Consider the following 12,492-nt stretch of genomic DNA (forward strand, 5'->3'; position numbering starts at 1 on the left):
ATGAAAGTAACTGAGCCGAGGAGATGACACTGTTTATCAAGGGCTTTATTCACATAGAGATATATAGATAGATACACGTACAGATATACATACAGACGTACACACCAACACATGCATATTGAAACAGACATATCTTTGTATCAATCCTTCTATATAAAATGTCTTTGTCTGTAAAAATAGTGTAACATAAAAAAAAATAGGAAACCACAGAAATTTAAGTTAAAACGTGAGTGAACGCAGCCGAGCAAGGGGTTGTCCTAGACCCAGGAATAATGGATACCGATGACCTATCCCCAGGTTAGGCCATCAGTATGAGATCACCGGAAGTTTGACACCTGGACCCAGTGGCGTAACTAAAGCCTTGTGTGCCCCGGTGCAATCCTTTGTCCGGGACCCCCTACCTCATCCCTACAGGGAATTCTTGATAGTGATGGTTACAGGTGCTAAGGAGTTTAATCCACCTTAGTGTGGTTAGGGGAATCTGTGCGACTCCTTGGCTTAAGGGTCAGATGGAAGGTGCAATCTCAATACTGATGCCAGTGCTTATAGGCCCCCTAAGGCTCCTGGGCCCCGATGCGACTGTACCTTCTGCACCCCCTGCCTCTGCCTGCACCCCACACTGATCACATGATTCGGATACCGAAACCTGTATACATGGTATACGACTGGAAGCAGCTCTGCCGGGGAAATGCAGCTGTGTTACCCATTCACTTGAATAAGAGCACATTTGCTTGTATATGGCTTTCAGCATTCAAATAAGTTGATTGGTGTGGGTTCAAAGGAGCAGACCCCTACCAATCTGATCTGATCAATATCCATTGTGTCTAGGTCTCAAACAACCCCACTCAGGCTCCTTGCAGACGGCCTTGTGCTAGGTCAGTGTGCTATCCAGGTTTTACAGACTGACGCTAGGTTCACACTAGCGCCCGGACTCCGTTTTCAGCTTTCCGTCTTCTGCATGCAGAAGACGGAAAACTGTCAGACCGGGTCCGGCCGTGAGCGCCAGTGAGCGTTTTATGCTCTCCGCCGCGAAACCATTTGTTTTTAAATCGGACACAGAGTACTGCATGTCCGACTCTGTGTCTGATTTGAAAAAAAAAAAACGGTTTCGCAGTGGAGAGCATAAAACGCTCACCGCCGCTCATGGCCGGACATCTTTCAAACCAATTCAAATGAATGGGTGAGAAAGAGTCCTGCAGGTTTCCGTCTCCTGCCTCTGTTTTGTGCAGGAAACGGAAACCTGCAGAATGGAGACCGGGCGCAGATGTGAACGAGCTCTGACCTATTCATTTCTATCGGCCTATGTATATGACTGTATATTACACGATCAGTGTGTGTGGGCCGACGTCCGGGCTGCAAAACTCAGGACAGGTTCTATTCCCGTCTGGTTTTGCGTATGTGCTTCTATGGCTCCTATTCATTGAGTGAATAGATCTGTAGAAGCATGGCCGGTGCATGGGCAGTACATGTATGACATCCCTGTGCTGCCTGTCTATCAGCCGTGTTGTTCAGTCACAGCCATTGGCCAGCAGCCTAAGTCTGAGGACACATGTTATGGAAAACCGTTTTTTTTGCAGCAAACAGGCCATGCGACCAATTAATGTCTTGTAAATTGGAAGCAGCATTCACTTGCGCATACAATGGTAAGGCCCTTTAATACTCTATGTATGCCCTAATACAGCTCCACATAATGTAGGCCCATAATGCCGCCATGTATAAAGGCCTGTACTTCATCATACAGATATGGCAGGGCTGAATTTGTCTAGAAATCATAATCCGTTGGTGGTTTCCCATTCAGCTCTGCTACATCTGTTCCTTGTAACTTACCTTGGAAGTAAAGTTGTCACCTCGAGCTATCTACAAGAACACTACAGGACGCTATTCCAAATAATATTCACGGACAGATGAGAAAAAATTGTTCATTTCTTTCAGTCGGGAAAGGTTTTGGACTCAAATCAAGAAAGTCACAAAATGTCGGTAAAGAGAACAGAAGGAATATGGTCCACACGGCTACAACGAAAATATAGACTTAGAAAGTTATTTTGGTTTCAAGATGAGAAAATTTGACATCAGGTGAGATGTGAATGTGTTAATAGGAATTAATATAAATTAGGCAGAATAATTATTCAATACAAATTTATATTACAAAAAAATTATAAAATTAAGAAATTTTTATTACACTTTGGAGGAGTCTTTACTAAACCATCTATGGCAGGTTCATGCACCAAAGATGCGCCAGATCATTCCTTCTTCACTCCACTCCCTACTTTGTACAAAGGTGGGTGAAACCCGAGGTGGGCTGGGGCGGAGAGGCCTCAGCATGAGGAAGTTACTTTAAGGCTGAGGAGGAAATTCAGTTTCTTGCTGCAAATTTTTCTTAGGTTTTTTTGTTTTTTTTTGTTGATCCAAAGTCAAGAGTGAATTTAACAGAAGGGAAATGTCTTCAAGCAACTCCTGACTTTGGCGCCTTAGCCTAACTCATGCTTGCGTGAGTGATACCTGAAATCTACATCAGTTCCCGGCTGGCATACATTTTATAGGACCTGGAGCATCTGCTTGCAGTCAGTGAATAGGCCACATTTGTATCCAGTCTAGACAATCCTCTGTGATTTCTCTCTGATCATTGTTTGCTACAATGTATAGGTAGAAAACATCACTTTGGAGTCTCAGGCCTTAGACTCACAGAGGATTGTCTAGACTGAATACGGGTAATGCCAACTCTCAGATGTGAAAAGATTTAAGTCTGTACCATCTGCATGTAAGCAACAACATTCTTAAATGCTTTGTGCACTCCACCAATCATCTGCTTAAGGGGGCCATTGTGCTCCGGTGAGTATTGTATCCTCTTCACTGTATACAAGACACACCTAACCTCTGTAGCCTCTTCACTGTATACCAGTCACACCCGAGAGCTGAGGTCTCTTCACTATATACCAGGAACACCCAAGTGCTGCTGTCTCTTCACTTCATACCAATCACACCTGAGCTCTGCAGCATTTTCACTGTATACAAGGCTCACCGTAACACTGTGGCCTCTTCACTGTATACCAGGCACACCGGAACGTTGCAGCCTCTTCACTGTATACCAGGAAAACCCAAGCACTAAGTTCTCTTCACTGTATACCAGGCACTCAGGAACGTTGCGGCCTCTTTACTGTATACAAGGTACACCTGAGCTCTGCAACCTCTTCACTGTATACCAGGCACAACCAAGAGCTGTGACCTCTTCATTGTATACCAGGCACACCCGAGCACTTCGTGCTCTTCACTGTATACCAAGCACACCTGAGCTCTGTGGCCACTTCACTGTATACCAGGCACAAACAAGTGCTGTGGCCTCTTCACTGTATACCAGGCACACCTGAGCACTGCGACCTCTTCACTGTATACCCGGCACATCTGAGCAATGCGACCTCTTCACTGTATACCCAGCACATCTGAGCACTGTGGCCTCTTCATTGTATACCAGACACATCTGAGCACTGCAACCTCTCCACTGTATACCCGGCACATCTGAGCACTGCGACCTCTTCACTGTATACCCGGCACATCTGAGCACTGCAGCCTCTTCACTGTATACCAGGCACACCCCAGAAACTGCGGCCTCTTCACTGTATACCAGGCACATCTGAGCACTGCGACCTCTTCACTGTATACTAGACACATCTGAGCACTGCGGCCTCTTCACTGTATACCCGGCACATCTGAGCACTGCAGCCTCTTCACTGTATACCAGGCACACCCCAGAAACTCCGGCCTCTTCACTGTATACCAGGCACATCTGAGCACTGCGACCTCTTCACTGTATACTAGACACATCTGAGCACTGCGGCCTCTTCACTGTATAGCAGACACATCTGAGCACTGCGGCCTCTACCCTGTATACCAAGCACACCCCAGAAACTGCAGCCTCTTCACTGTATGCCAGGGACACTCAAGCACTGCAGCTTCATCACTGTATACCAGGCACATCTGTGCACTGTGGACTCTTAATGTATACCAGGCACACTGGAGTGCTGCAGCCTATTCACTATATACCAGGCACATCCGAGCACTGCGGCTTCTTCACTGTATACCAGGCACACCAGAGTGCTGCAGCCTCTTCACTATATACCAGGCACACTGGAATGCTGTGGCCTCTTCACTGTATACCAGGCACGCCAGAGTGCTGCAGCCTCTTCAAACAGCTGACAGGTGGAGGTGCCTGGAGTCAGACCCCTACCCATCTGACATTGGTGACCTATTCTTAGGATAGGCTGTCAATATAAATGTCCTGGAATACGTCCAGTTACATTTTGTTGCCACAGGGATAGGAATCCAAAAGAGACACAAACATGAAATGTGAAAATCCATTCTGTCTGTCCTATTCCTTTTATTTTGGTCCATGACACAGAAACTGTGCCAGTAATATCCCAAGAGTCCAAACTCCTTGGTTGGTCTGTACTGTTTTTGCATTACCCCTAATACAAGGCCACCAACACAGTTACCACTGCTCAACAAACCCTTCCAAGACATCCGTGCTTGAGTTGCTGCCATTACAATGTATTTTCTAAACTTTTGTGTTCCCATCCCTGCAGATGTTTTAATTGTGAAGCCGGCCATAAAGGTTAGGTTAAAGCCGTCTGAAGCCGCTGTTTTCTCTGGATCTCCTGATGTCTGCCTTTGTGGGAAAGAAAGAGTTTGTCGTATTTTAATATCCCGCAACCTTTTGTTCTAGAGATATGCCACTGTTAGTCCATTAAGCCATGTTCACATCTGTGCTAGGGTCCATCCAAAAACACTGATCAAAAAGTCCTGAAAACCCAACTTGTTTGTCTGGTGATGTCAGGTAAAAAATAAGGGCCCCATTATAGTCAATGGGGTCCCTCAGAATCTGATATATTGTCTATTTCGTTCTTACGGTCCTACAATGGACCAGAAGAATGGATTATATTGCACTAATGTGAACATATCCTAAGGTGGCCATGCACATTAGATGGCCCAGCACTACCATTTTGACAGGACAACCATCAGCGAGTATGGAGCTGACGGATTGGGCTTGTTGGTTTACAACCAACATGTCCAATTTCACATAATTCAATCTTAAAGTGGTTTTTCCAGAAACTACCATGCAGGGCATCAAAAAGTAAATCCATTTAAGTATATCAACAGTCTTAATAAAGACTGTTTACAAATCTATAGTCTCTGCCGGCCACCAGTCATCATATCCCTTTAGACCATAGCAGCCGATCATGGCATGGTCATGTGGACACAACTTTTTTACCCATGCAGTAAAACTGGCAACATACACCCGCATATGAGCAGGGTCAATGCTAGAATGAAGGAATGGAATGGTTTGAAGTAGATTCTCCTTGGCTCGGTGTAGATCCAGTAGGTGTTGCTGCCATGGCCCCAAGGCATGTAAGCTGTGTGGCCTATAATACCTAACACACCCTCCACCTTGGCATTTCTTATTGCAGCACAGTCCACGTGACAATAAGTAAATAAGTAAATATGCCAATCCTAAATGCAACCCTAACCCACCTATTTTGACCTTCACATGGGTGGTGCCAAACACACCCAGAGCCAAGGCAGCGTCGCCTACTGGATCGACGCCAGGGAGAACCTACTTCTAACCACTCCGATACAGCATAGAAGCAGGTGCAGGTGTCAGTATTTGAGTTCAGTGGCCAGTTCATGTAGTTACCGACCAGAGGATTCAGCTAATGTAGGTCTGTAGACATAAGAACGATGTGATCCCTACCAAGTCAACTGGCCAACTTGTCAGATGAAATTATTCTGCACATAACCATCTGTATCCCTAAACATGATCTCATATTTCTCTACAAAATCCCCTATCGTAATGGCTATAAAATATAACAGCAAGCTCATAAGTAATAATAAGTGTAAGCGCCATGAAGATATCCACTGACAGAGGTGACCACCCTATCTCTGGCAGGAAGATCAACATTTGGTTCCAATGGAACATGTATCATGCACAGACCTACCGCCGACTACGTGGTTTATGATATTGTCTGGCCACGGGGTCGGCATTTGCGAGATGTGAATTTGTGTGTGGGAGAATGTTTTTGGTTGTCACCGACTAAATTATTGCTCCATTATTGGGGTTGGGTTGGTTAGTAAGTGACTAGTTCTGACTGCCAAACACAGACTGTGATCTGGACCCATGGTAATGCGAAGGCAAGATGTTATTTCTCATCAGAAGGCCGAATCTTGAAGGCTCGGATGATAGGACAGCTGGTCCTTGTAGGACACTCAGATTAGAAGCGGAAATGGATAATTATCATAAATAATAGGCCATTACAATGACCGATTCCTGATAGAATTCCTGGTATTTCTCTTACATTCCCCTGGAAAGTTTTGAGGTTAATGATTATTGCTTTGTGACTTAACCCATTCACAGCCGGAAGGCCGGCATCAGCTATCTAAGGGTTAAGGCGTCGGTCTCGGTGACGAATGCGTGGGTGACAGTTGGTGGATCCATGCAGAACCAGAGGTGACAAGCAGCATCTGTATGAGCTGTCACATCCCCAGCACCAGAGAGAAGAGGTCACAAAACAGGAGTCAACCCCCCTCCTCCCTCTCTCACGCATGGAAGAGCAGGGAGCCAGCTATGGAACAGCTGAGAGGAAGCTTGGGACCCTTAGAGACCTGCAGAGCATTGCACAACCAATTACATAGCATGTAATAGCAGTGCAGAGCCAATTACATAGAATCTGCTGGGTGCACGGTAACCTGGAACGTGTCTGGCTCTGCAGAGTATTGAAAAAGCTGAGTTACAGGATTGTTGGGTTGTCATTGATATATTATCTGCTGAACATTTCATACAAGTCACATAGACTATTGTACTCTAGGCTACTCATGTCTATCTGGTTATATAGAAATCGCCATGATGTGATATAGATTATGGGGATAATGTTCCTCCTTAAGGAGAAACCACCTATTAGGTGTGTGGAGACTTATACAGCCATAGTCGCTCCACTGCAAGGGAACATGGGAGGAATATGCAAATCTGTCTCCCAAGATGTAAATAGGGAGACAGAGCCTCTGTTATGCTGCCCTCTAGAGGAAGCACCCTGAATAATAATAATAATAATAATAATAATAATAATCATCATGCCCGACTTTCCCAGAAGCCTTTACTGCATAATGTGGGGTTTTTACCAAGTCAATTTCTCAACTACGGATGGCCGTTTTGGTCTGGTTGGACCTCGTCAGCGCAGCATAGAGAGAACTGGCCTCTCACTTATACCAAGTCAGTTCTCTCTACGCTACGCTGACGAGGTCCAACCAAACCGAAACGGCTGTCCGTAGCTGAGAAATTGACTTGGTAAAAAACCTACATTATGCAGTAAAGGCTTCTGGGAAAGTCAGGCATGATGTTCAGGGTGCATGAGTTCAAGTGCACCCCCTATTAGAAGGGAGAAACCATTAGAATGGTGCATTCAGAGTCTATGGGACTGATGGAGATAGCAATTGTAAATTCACTAGTCGCTCAGTCTACTTCCTGATATCGCTCGCTATATAGTAACTGTCCACTCAGCCAGACATTGCCCACAGTGATGATCCAATTCAGAGACTGGCTGAGCAGAATTTCCCATTTGTCGAGAGCACTAGTGTAATGATAGGGGAGCAGTGGACCCAGAAGCCAAAGGCACTCACAGGTCACCCTCAACACACTAGAGCTGGATATACTTCTTTGATCTCTTTTGATAACTGGTAGTCTGTGCATTGTAAATTTATGACTCCTGCTCCCTGGTGTACTGGAATGAGAAGATTGATGACGCACAGCCTTCCAATGTCAGAAAGGAGAAAACTCTTTTCTTTACAGAAATACTAGATGGTCAGCAGCATATAATTCCTTTTAGGGAGACTGTGGCACAATAACATAACTATACTGGGAGTGTTGACAGGGGATGGGAATGATGGGAAGCTTGTGTGCGCAGACATGTAATGATCATAGCGGTCTGGGAGATGGAAGAGGAAAGGGAAATGTAAATATGGATAGTACACGGTTGATGGTTGTGAGGATAGGGTGCAAGGCCCAAGCGGAACTTTTGCACTACGGCCCATAAGCTTTTAGCTTCTTCCCTGGTTGAGAGGTATCAGAAAGTGGAGACCAGTGGGAAACCCGGATATTGTCAGGTAGTAGCATTCTGAGCTTATATTAAAAAAACAACCTCACTCCTGTCCATTGGTTGTGACTGGCAGTGGCCATACACATTACAGTAATGTCGGGACAACCCACCAATTTCACAGACATCATCTAATGTGCATGGGGGTGTCCAGAATCATATTTAGTGGCAAATGGGATAAGGTTGTTGGATGTCAACATACCTGATGTTCTTATTGGGAATAATCAGTGTCTGGCACTGACTTTCTCCCCTCCCTTAATTTGGAGCATATACACACTTGGTCGAGCTGAGACCATATATTAAAGACAAATAGCTGAGCTATCAGAAGAGTATGGCTGGCTCTAAGAAGATATTGATGAGCTGCAATACCAGATACAACCCATAGACAAGAGTGGCGCTGTTTCTTGAAATGAAAAGCAGACCCTATATGTCTAAACCTGGACAAATCCTTTAAATATAGATGTAACAGGGAAAGTAGATAATAAAACCCATCTTTGGGGGTCTGATTTAGAGTATTCAGCTACATGCTGACATTTTGGTTCTGGTCTATGTCCCCTTAATGGAACAGGGCTGTTTCCACAGCGTTCAGAATTGGTCCATGTAGTGAATGTGTATTAGACATTGATCCGTCTTTCTCCATACTAAGCCGTGATTACATCCTGTCCCGGGGGCCAATGTGACCTCCGATTGTATTGTCCTGTACTGAAATCCCTGTCCTGAATACTAATGGAAGATTATTCTGATAGATAACCGCTCTATGTGGAGAGATGCATGGAAATAGAGATCGGAAGATTATTGGACTGCTAACCAGAAAGACTCAGCGTCTGCAGCATATTGCACGGGGAGATAGAGGCTGCAGAGCATTACATCACGCTGTTCCTGGGAATGTGATGTTACAATTATGAGCCAGGAGATGTGAACAGCTGCAGCTCGACTCTTTATTTGTTCAATCGCTCCGTAACACAGCTCCACATCAAACATCAGAGGCTTCTTTCATAAATTCTGCCTTCTCTCCTTTCTAGAATACTTCCCTCTTTCATCCCTCTGCTTGAGCCATCTCCCTTTTATCTGTCAGTTTCTTCTGTACTTTGCAGTTCTTTCTACTATATACATGCTCTTTATTCAGTTTTCTATGCCGCTTTATCTCTTTTTCCAGATTAATTAATTGTGGCCCATTTACGACCACTGTGATGTGTCTGGCACTGATGGCCGCCATCTTTGTGGAGTCTGAGGTCACACTAATGGTATATATACTTAGAAGGGCATCTTCTGCGCTGAGGGGTGGCCTCGCCATGGGTAGTCTAAAACCTTTTCTTATATAGTGCCAACATATTCCACAGTGCTGCACCAAGTTTGTCGCCATTGTACCTCAATGGGGCTTCCATTCTAAATTCCCTATCTCATGTGCAACATGTGCTGGTCATGACAAAACGGCATGGATGGCACATAGATGATATCCATGTGCTACCCATGTCATCCATAGACCCATCCATTTTATTAATAAGCCCAGTCTGGAAAACGGACAGAAATCGAATCTGTCGTGAGTTTTGCCCCCAGGCTCATGGACCCCCACATAGACCCCACACACACACTGGGTCCATAGAATATAATTGGTCAGTGTACAGGACACTGACAAAGCAAGTGGTCATGCAAATGGAGCCTTACACACGCTAGGTCCGATTTCCTAGGAAGCCAGGTATGTTTCGTTGCGTCTCTTCACAATGTGTCACTGGCACCTTTGCAAAGACTTATTTACATGTAATAAGCGAGTGAATGGGCGATTGTCCCCATGATGCAACTGTGAATGTATTTCCCTATGTAAAGGCATTTTACATGCTTTGATGATCACCTGCACTAATATTTGCATGAGCTTTCATACCTAGTCATTGCTCAATGTGAATAAGCAGCAAACAAGAAAGCGATCGATTGTCATTAAATTGCATCTTTTACACCTATGCTTGAGACACCCATAAGTAGAGGGTTATTGGATGCCCAATGAGATGCCATAGGGCAAAGATACCGAACTACTTTTAGCAAAGGTCATCCAAGTACTTGGTGTCCACCTAGTTCACCTACTCAGGCTTCAGCACTATTGACAGCCGGTACCCAAGTATACACATATGCAGAAAGTATACACATTCAGGGTCCATTCACATGGAGGAAGTTGGTGCTGATTCTGGCATAGAATCCATGTCAGAATCAGCGCTGAAAAAACCCCTCCCATTTATTTCAATGGGTTCTGTTTCCGTTTGTAATAAATGGAAAGCTTTTTCTACAGATGCCTTTCTTATTCTGCATTGCAGCTCCATTTCATGAAAATCTGTGTTTTATTATGCAAATATTTTAATATGCTGAAAAGGGATTAGAGGCATGTCTTCTCCTGCTGGGGCTTCACTCTCCGCTCTAGATAACTCCTCCTAACTGCCGCCCAACTCCTTCCTCCATTGCTTGAGTGAGATCTCCCACTTTTCAGATAGGAGGAGTTATCTAGAGCAGAGAGTGAAGCCCTTGCAGGAGAACACACCCCTAATCCATTTGCAGCTAATTTGCATAATAAAATACAGATTTTCATGAAAATGGAGCTGCAATGCTGAATAAGAAAGGCATTTTTGGAAAGTATAGAAGGAGGTCTGCAAAGTACCGCCATTAGTTTGATACCAATTTCCTGCTGACAGACTCCCTTTACAGTTAGCCTACATTCACACGATTGAAATGCAAAATGACCACGAAAAACGTCAGTTTTGATCGGGATCCATGAAAACGGACATAAGTAGAGCATGACCATATATTTGACGGTCAGTGAATCAGTCTCGTGAATAGCCATCACTCACAGACATTGGAATGAATGCGGTCGTGTTCTCTTTGTAACCTTGTTTTTTGTTGTCCATGGCTTTCTTCTCCTGTTTTCTTAGCATCCTCTGCCCACCCAGCTCCCCAGTGTCCAGCTGTTCCTTGTTAGTTCTCAGATCCTTGTGGTATCCTTTGAGTTTAATTTGCAAAGGCCGTTTATTTAAAACAGTAATTTTCGCTGCGGTCACAAGAACTTTGCCAGAAATAAGTTCAGGCTGTCTCTGGAGAGGTGTGAAGTGATTTTCTTTACTCCCAGAGAGAGGTAGATTTTGGGGAGTCCATCCTGTTAACCCTTAAACTTCCAGGATAATATCGCTATAGGTTAGAGAACAAGGGCAAGACGCTGTAATGATCCCAATACTCAAATAAAGTTGGATCCTCTAAGAGTATATATATATATACTCAGTTATATATATATATAACTGAGTGCAACCAGGAAAGTGATCAGATTTGGCTTGGCGCACCGAGGACCCCACCAGGAAATCTTGCCCTTGGGACCCACGGCTGCCTTGAAAACAACATGTTATATGTTGCATAAACATTGTCCTCTCTAAATATACTGTGATATATAACAGAAAGATAATTCTGGAATGTTTTGGGTCTTTAAGATAACATGAAGTAACCTTTCCCATGATTTCCTTGACAAAAAGCCCACTTAAGCATGAGGACGACAAGGCTGAACGTCTTGTAAGGAGCAGATAGTTTAAACCTTGGAGTGATATATAGTCTATGTATACCTAACAAGGGAGTGAACTGTGGCAAGATGGTCAATAATATAACGACAAAAACAACCCCTTTTTAGTCAATACCCTCTACCTGGAACACTATACGCCTGCTCTATACATATACATGCGGCAGCGGCATATCTATGGGGTCACATAGTAAAGTGTGGAATGAGGCCCCGTCCGCCATAACCTCTTAGAGAATGTTAATAGCTTGGGTTTATTTTCGTCTCCTCCTCACTGTGCCATGTGTCTTCTGTAATATACAAAGTGATTTATAGGGATAATACATGAGCCTCCGACCAGTGCAAGACTCGCCTGAATTACTAAAAGGCTCCGGCCTACAAGTAGTTCTTGCACATCTAGGTGCGTCTGTGATGTTATAATATAGGAATAATGCACTCAGTGATGTCACAGTACAGGGATAATATATACAATGATGTCAGCCCACAAGGATAGGGGACACAGTGATGTCACAGCACAGAGATAATATACTCAATGATATCAGCCCACAAGGATAGGGGACACAGTGATGTCACAGTACAGAGATAATATACACAATGACATTGCAGTGAGCTCTATAGGGGACAGTGACTGTCTAATACACTGCGGAATATAATGGCGCTATAAAAATAAGCATAAAATAAAATAAATAATGCAACTATACACTATACATATGTGGCCTGTTGCCATAGAATGAGATCCTAGCCAAGCACTTTTCTCTCATTTTTGGAATGCTATCTTAAATATTACAAACCAATATCCTAGTGGTTAAGCCCATGACT

This window comes from Leptodactylus fuscus, chromosome 6 (genome assembly GCF_031893055.1).
Source record: "Leptodactylus fuscus isolate aLepFus1 chromosome 6, aLepFus1.hap2, whole genome shotgun sequence".
Classification (NCBI taxonomy): domain Eukaryota; kingdom Metazoa; phylum Chordata; class Amphibia; order Anura; family Leptodactylidae; genus Leptodactylus; species Leptodactylus fuscus.